The 8,535-nt window shown below is 39.5% G+C and overlaps 1 long non-coding RNA gene across 1 annotated transcript; it reads left to right on the top strand.

The window, feature by feature from the left end:
• Positions 1-508: 508 nt before the first annotated feature.
• LOC140650778 (uncharacterized) lies at positions 509-2,842 on the top strand. The gene is made up of 3 exons (XR_012042164.1): positions 509-729; positions 2,045-2,126; positions 2,490-2,842. It is a non-coding gene; the product is annotated as an uncharacterized lncRNA (long non-coding RNA).
• The last annotated feature ends 5,693 nt before the right edge of the window (positions 2,843-8,535 follow it).

Below are 8,535 nucleotides of genomic sequence, written 5' to 3'. Positions count from 1 at the left end.
TGGTCTTTTGTAACTAAGGTAATAGAATCAACATAGAGATAGGAGCAGGATAGACAATACTTTAATGTTGTGTTTATACATCTATGGCTATGGATATGTTGCTATGCTCCCAGTGCAGCCCCAGCCCATCTTGAGAATGAGTCAAGGAGTAGTTGGTTTGTGTTAGAATAGGAATAAGAGTGACAATCATTGTTAGGGACCATGCACCATGAAGAAGGGAAGCAAGTTACATAAGCAAGGTGGGATTGCACATGTCCAGAAGAAGGGGTCAACTAAAGGACACACCTGTACGACCACCAAGGACCACCAGAGACCCACACGGAAGCCCCTCGGAGCTCAAGGACACATGTGTAATGACCATGTGAATATGATAATTAGTTCCAGGAAATAGAATGAATATGCATTATCATTCTGGGAAATGTGATGCATATGTATGTAACTGGACAATATAAGTTTCGGCTGATGTAACCTGTGGTATGCACGCTAGGTGGAACGATCCCCCGTGCATCCGGCGCCGTAATAAAGAATGCCTGCTTCTTAATACTACATTTGTGTTAAGGAGCTTGATTCCCTATTTCGGTGACAGTTTTGGCGACCCAGATGGAACCCTGCTTCTGAATTTCGACAGATCCGAGGGATCGCAGGACCTCCAGCCAGCACCGAGAGATTCTTGGGGAGAGCCTCCGATCCCCGGACCGACGAATTCTGAGCAAGATCCCCTGGAACAAGGTAATAAGGCATTCTTTCTGAGTATACCGGTAACAAGGGTTGGTTGCCTGCCTGTAAGGCACAGCAAAAGCTACGCAGGGTTGGGCTAAAAAAGGTACCTAAGGTAGCTAATCTCTGCTAGGCGAAAGCCTGTGGAGCTCTGGCTAAAGGGTCGGGGTTAGAGTCCCCAAAGGGGTTAGAGTCCCCAACTGGCTAATGGTCTTGATTGGTTTCTGAATTTTGGTTTGGATATTGGAACTATGGATTTGTTGTGCGTTTGGATATAGTTTTTATGGTTTTGTGTTGTTGTATTATTTTATAATGGGAAGTCAGCAATTGCTGGAAGGGAGATCCCGAGAACATCCCCTCTAGGCTGTATATTAAGGCATTGGAAAAATCTAGGAGGACATCCACTAACTCAGAAACAATTGATTTAATATTGTAATCCTTGGTGGCCATTGTATACTTTGGATAGTGGGGGAAAATGGCCAAAGAACAGTACATTGAGGTATAATACCATCTTGCAATTAATGCTGTTTTGTAGGTGGGAGGGTAAATGGGATGAAATACCTTATGAGGTATTTATTTTTGGCTTTGAGAAATCATCCGGAGTGGCAAAAACAGTGTGGGATTATCCCACAAGATTCTATGGTATTGACTTTGGAAAAAAACAGGGAAGGAAGAAGAGTTTAAGATGATGTTGCTCTGCCTGTAGCATTGGGAAAAGGTGTTTGAAATGTGGAAAGGAGGAGGAGGGAAAGCAGGAATAGGTAGGGGAAGGGGAAGAGGAGGACCACCAGGAGGAGCAGCACCTCCGTTTAGACCTCCCCGGCTGGCAGAAGATCAGCGTGCTGTCTGTAAGGAGAGGGGGCATTGGAAAAGGGAATGTCCCAAAGTGAGAGAATTGGATCCTTCGCTACAGGCAATTAAGTTGATGACTCTGAATGATGAGGACTGAAGGAGACCAGGGGAGTCAACCCCAGCTGAACACCTGGTTACATTAAAGCTGAGGAATGATGAAGTAGAATTTTTAGTTGATACAGGGGTAACATATTCGGTATTAAATATATGCAAAGGGGGGTTTAGTCATAAAACTATAAGTGTTGTTGGGGGAGCAGGGTGGAAGAAAATCGGCGGTTTTTACAACCTTTGAAATTCAAATTGGGAAAGCAATGGGTAACTCATCAATTTTTGTATATGCCAGAATGTCCATCATCTTTGTTAGGAAGAGATATATTGAGTAAATTGAATGCACAAAATAATTTTTAAAAATGGGGAGATTCAGCTTTTAATATCTGAATCAAAAGCTGTGGAAGTGAGAATTTTTATGTTACAGAACACACCAAGACCGAAGGAAGAAATTCCTGCAGAAGTGGAGGATGCAGTAACACCCTTGGTATGGGCTAGTGGAATTCCAGGTCAGTCTAAATTGGCGGAACCAGTAAAGGTTGTTCTAAAATCTGGAACTAAACCGGTAAGACAAAAGCAGTATCCTATTAAGTGGGAAGCTAGAAAGGGATTAGAAGAATGAATAATAAAATTTTTGAATTATGGATTATTGATAGATTGTGAATCAGAATATAACACCCCGATATTGCCAGTGAAAAAGCAGAATGGCAAGGAATATAGGTTAGTTCAAGATTTAAGAGCCGTGAATCAGATTGTTCAAGACATTCACCCAGTAGTAGCTAACCCATATACCTTGCTGACATCCTTAAAAGAAAAACATAAGTGGTTTACTGTACTTGATCTCAAGGATGCTTTCTTCTGCATTCCTCTAGACAAAGATAGCCAGGCAATATTTGCCTTTGAATGGGAAAGCCCAACCACTGGACGCAAGACACAACTCACCTGGACGGTGCTACCTCAAGGGTTCAAAAATAGTCCTACAATATTTGGTAATCAGTTGGCAAAGGAATTGGAAGTGTGGAAAAAAGAAAATTCAGAACGAATAATATTGCAGTATGTAGATGACATCTTGATAGCAGCAGAGACTCAGGAAGACTGTTTACAAGTGACCATCAGCTTGTTGAATTTTTTGGGACAAGCAGGATACCGAGTATGAAAAAGCAAGGCCCAGATTGGGAAAGAGACTGTGATATATTTAGGCTTTGAAATTTTGCAAGGACAAAGAAGATTGGGTGCAGGCAGAAAGGAAGCAATTTGTCAAGTTCCAGAACCCAGAACGATATGGGAATTGCGGACATTTTTGTGTATGGTCAGGTGGTGTCGATTGTGGATCCTCAATTATGCAGCTTTGAAAGGATCCCAGGAGAATCAGCTGTTGTGAACACCTGAGTGTCAGACAGCTTTTAAAAATCTGAAGAAGGCTCTGATGTCCACACCTGTGCTAGGACTCCCAGATTTAGCAAAGCCTTTTGAATTGTTTGTACATGAGCGACAACATCTTTCTTTGGGTGTGTTGACTCAAAAATTAGGAACTTGGAAATGGGCCATTGGGTATTTTTAGCTCAGAAATGAAAGACTCTGAGTCTTTACACCATGATTGTTTGCAAACTATTGAGCAGGTATATTCTAGCAGACAGGACCTGAAGGACGAACCATTGCCTAATCCTGATTTGGAGCTTTTACGGATGGAAGCAGTCTTGTCCGAGATCGAAAACATATGCAGTGGTTACCACCACCCAGGTGATGAAAGCTGAAGCCCTCCCTGTGAATACATCAGCACAGAAAGCAGATTCACACACATGGAGCTATCTGGAAGGAAAGAGGACTGTTGTCAGCTCAAGGATCGCCCATTAAATACAAAGAAGAAATTCTTCAACTCCTCCAGGACATCCAGCAGCCCAAGGAAGTAGTGGTAATGCATTGTAAAGCACATCAATTTGGACAAACCGTGGTAAATGTGGGCAACCGATTGCCTGATAAACTGCTAGAGAGGCAGTGGAGCAAAGCATCCTTGCCCTGGTACCAGTAAAACAGGTAAAACTTCCAACCCCAAAACCAAATTATGGTAAATTGGATAGATTATTGGCAGAACAGTTGAAAGCAGTAGAAATTGAGGATGGATGGTGGGTAACATCCACCTGACAGGTCATAGTTACCCCACAAATAATGATAAAATAGCAGAGGAAAAACATAGAGAAACACATGGGGGAATTGAAGTGATGATTGTGGATTTACAGAAATCAAGATTGCTGTGTGCACATCCCAAATGTTACAGCTGCTTTGAATGAACAAATAGATGATATGAAGAGGGTGGCACAGCAGACTCAAGGTTTAAGGAGTGAAATGCAAACAAATTGGTTAGGCCAAATGTTGGGACATTTTGGATTTCCTCTTAAAGGATGGATAACTGAGTTGTTACAGATACTAATCATTTTGATTATAGTTCTTTTGGTGATTTGTTTGGTTTATCAATGTTTAAAGAAAATGTTGACACAGACAATGTCTATGAACTCTATAGCAATTTTTAAATCAGCGATGAAGCGTCATACACCAATGCCGGGAGAGAAGCCACCTGCTTATGTTGAGATATGAAAGATTAAGAGTGGAAGTATTGAAAAGATTATTATTTCAAAACTTCCAAAGGGGGGAAATGCAACCAGATGTAACCAAAATGATTAGTTCGTTCTTTTGTAACTAAGCAACATAGAGATAGGAGCGGGGTAGACAATGCTTTAATATTGTGTTTGTACACCTATGGCTATGGATATGCTGCCATGCCCAAAGACAATTGGACGAGGAGTAGTATGGTCATGCTGCTATGTTCCCAGTTACAGCCCCAGCCCATCTTGACAACGAGTCGAGGGGTAGTTAGAATAATTGGTTTGTGTTAGAATAGGAATAAGAGTGACAATCATTGTTAGGGACCATGCACCATGAAGAAGGGGAGCAAGTTACATAAGCAAGGTGGGATTGCGCATGTCCAGAAGAAGTGGTCAACTAAAGGACACACCTGTACAACCACCAAGGACCACCAGAGACCCCCACGGAAGCCCCTTGGAGCTCAAGGACACATGCGTAATGACCACGCAAATATGATAATTACTTTTGGAAATAGAATGAATATGTATGATCATTCCAGGAAATTTGATGCATATGTATGTAATCGGACAATATAAGGTTTTGTTGATGTAACCTGCGGTATGCATGCTAGGTGGAATGATCCCCCGTGCATCCGGCGCTGTAATAAAGAATGCCTGCTTCTTAATACTACATTGGTGTTAAGGAGTTTGATTCCCGATTTCGGTGACAAAATGACTGGATTTTAACAATGCAGCATTACTAAAATTACACATTACATTAACTAAGAGGAACCTGGAGTAATGTGATGCAGATGTTGTGAAGTTGGTATGTTTTCTACTATGTAGCCATTTCTAATGAGAAGATATAATAAAGAATGCTTTTTCACTGCTGGTACCAACTATTCTTGTGATCTAGTGTAAGTCAAAACCTGGGGGATCGAAGAAAAAAGCAAAAATACATTGGTTGGTTTGGTTGTTAGTTTCCTCATTTGGCATAATATTATTTCTTCAAACAAATAATTTTGCTATACCTTAAATTACATTAAAGGAATATTTCTAAGATTCCTAGCAGGTTGCCTGCCAAGACCATGTTTTACTTGACCTGTTTGTTAGGTTTGTTCTACCTTTTCACCTTAAATCAGTGCCTGCTGTTTCGAAGAAGAAATAGAAAAGTGGATTAAAACTTAAGATGTAAAAATAGGAGCAAAGAAAAAATGTCTTTTATGATTAGATGCACTTATTCAGGAAATATTACATTTTATGCCGAATTATTAAAATTAATTTTAAATGTATATCTCATGTCAAGTACATTTAATTAAATCTTGCTGGATTTAATAAATTTGCTGTGCATTTAATCGTCAGTCATTAAATGTTTACAGCTATAATAAACTCCAAACAATGCACTTTAATGCACTGAAGAGATTGTAGGGCTCGTACTTTTAAAAGAATATGCTTACACTAGAACTAGAATACTTATCAAATAATTTGTGTAAAAGAGATTATATTAGTAAATATATCATTATTACGTAGTTATAGCATGTAGCACCTTATTCTGTGCTAAGTACTTCCTCAGTAGTAGCTCATTAATATCCTGATTACACTGCTTTTCACCTATGACTGTTATCATTCTTCCTTAGGGGAAATTTCTAGAGACAGTGGGAGGATTTATAGTTAGAAGGACTCTAGGGCCAGGCCTTTGACAGTCATTTCTTAACAACAGCTTCTGTCCTTGTTGACACAACAAAAAGGAAGACGCTATCTGAGGAATCTTCTGGGGAAAAAAAAGAGTCACCAGGCGCAACATAACTGTCCACAAAGAAATTGGAGGAAGGGCACTATGGGCCATGTTTTAGTGTCTTCTCCAAGCAAGGACAATGTGAACATCAGAAATCTACCCCTTAATGCTGGCTGCTTAGAGTGACTTCTATTCTAACCAGCTAAGGATGGATGCTAAGCATGTCCTCTCCTGTAGGCTGCTGATTTTGGTGGTTGATGGACAGCCAGGTATGTGATATAGCCTGCACCTTTGCTTTACAGAACAACTTGATTTGACATGCTTGTTTGGCCAGTTCTGTCTGGTGTAACAGCTGGTGCTAGCCCCTCAACTACCTTACCATCTCCAAAATATCTATCAACCTTAGTTATAAACAATACAACAATTTTCTTTTGAACTTTGGAATAAAATCACCACATTGCATGAGAGTAGAACTCGTCCATTTTTCACAGGAGGGATCAGAAATAAATGCTTGCCTGGTCTCATAGATCTTGCTGTTTTGTTTTTCTTCCAGGAAATAAATAATTACTGGAAACATATCTTTAATAACTATAGTTGGAGAGTGAACTTTGAATTTAATTAGACCTTAATTGCCCAGTGAGGTGGGTAATCAATATGCATGTTTTAATCCAGCTATTTTGTAGGATTTTAATTGAAGAGGCATAAACTAAAACAAGGAGTCAATATAAATGTTCCCACTTTCACCTTCTTTGCTTCTGTAGTCTTTGTGATGCTCCTTTAAGTTCTCCAGACTGATCACAGAAACAGATATTAAGAATATGCAACAAAGCCTGTATTTCTGCTATGGAAAAAGTTATGTGGGGAGAAAAAGGGAACAAACAGGCTAGCAGGTTTTCTATATGAATTTTAAAGAAGAAAAAGAAACAAACTCTTTTTTTGTTTTCCTTTGTAACCTTTAGCCAGGCACAGTACCACTGGTTTCAGTTGCTCTGATGGAGAAATGTAAGATTGAGCCCTAAAAAGAAAAATATTAGCTCAACATAAAGCAATAAATGAGGATGCTGATTCTCTCCTCTTTCACCCCAATTTTACACCAGTGTAACACCATTGACATTGGTGGAGGTATTCCTGACTTACACTGATGAAAGCAAGATGAAAAGCAAGCTTTATTTTTTTTTATAGTTTTCCTAGTCACAAAAAACCCCCACAGATAGTTACTTTGGACATGTCACTATAGCCCTTGGTATGAAATACAGATTTATAATGTGTGCAACTCGACTGTATTTTACTTGTTGTGCATTCCAAAATACCAGCACTCTACTGATACCCAGCAAACATTTTTTTTCCCAACCATTTACACACATTATGCTACCTGCCTTAATGTGCTTGTATCCATTTAATCTTCTGCAAATTTTTCTTTGTTGTCTTCTGACAACAACAAAAATCTTGGTACCTTGAAGATATTTTGCTGCAAACCACTGATAATCAGGATTTAGAATAAAAGTGCTGACAAATTGTTTAATAACAGAAAAAATAGCTATAATGCAAGGAAACATTTCTACATACTGAATGAGTTGTTAGCATATCCAGAACTGCAGGGCTGATCAGACCCATAGAATTTCTGTTTCTTTAAATATCAACATCTTAGTTTATTATTATTCTCAGGAGCAAAGCAGGGCATATTTATTTTTTAAAGTTTCAAGTGTGCATTTGTGTGATGCTACAGGAACAAAAGACTAATAGCCCTGAGTTCTGTGTAGCAAATTTTTACACTTGTGGAATAAGCATGTTTTCTACAGTAGAAAAAGAGAGAACAGTTCAAACTTTAAAAAGCTTCCACAGATATTTTCTGTATTCTGTTTTGGTTTGGGATTTTTATCTCATTGCTCTTGCTTTTCTGGTTTGGGGGTTGAGGAGTGGGAAAATACTGGAAAAGGTGTCTTTCAAGTGTAATTTTCAAAAAGCATTTAAAAGCACCATTAGAGTCACCTTTCTGTTTTACCAGGAAGTTGAATAGAGATCTGCCAGTGTGAATCTGAGCCAATGCAATAGAATTTCCATTTAGCAAATCCTGGTTTCATTCCTGGCTTAGCTATGGATTGTCTGAAAAATCTTGGATGACTCATTTCAGTGTCTACAATCTCTTTCCCCTGTGTTTGTGACGCAGATAATTATACTTCATTGTAGTTTTAATTATACTTCACCGTAGTTTTCATCACTAAACACATTTGGTGGGGGCTTACACTGTGCTCATCGTTGTCTCTTTACATTGTGGAAGAGGGAGTTGATTGCCCTCTTGATTCCATTTTCCTGAACTCCATGGGAAAAGATATAGAGAATGAGAGGCTGGGGTTAAGAGCAGTTGTCGTGATAGCCTGTTGCTCTCCGTCTCTTTGGAAATTATTGAAAAAAGGCAGTACATCTTATAACGTCCTCAAGTAGATGCCTGCCAAAGGTTCCTAGAGGCAGCTACAAACCTGGAGAGGTTTTGTACTTGAACTCCCAAATGCCTGTGTTCTAGCAATGGGCACTTATAAGGAAACAGGGCTGGGATGGAAGAGAGGGTACCCTGCACATCCTCAAGGATCCATGCTATATGTAGGG

Source organism: Ciconia boyciana, chromosome 4 (genome assembly GCF_034638445.1).
Source record: "Ciconia boyciana chromosome 4, ASM3463844v1, whole genome shotgun sequence".
NCBI lineage: Eukaryota > Metazoa > Chordata > Aves > Ciconiiformes > Ciconiidae > Ciconia > Ciconia boyciana.
Note: the sequence above shows the minus strand (reverse complement) of the source record. Positions and strands in the feature narration are given on the sequence as shown.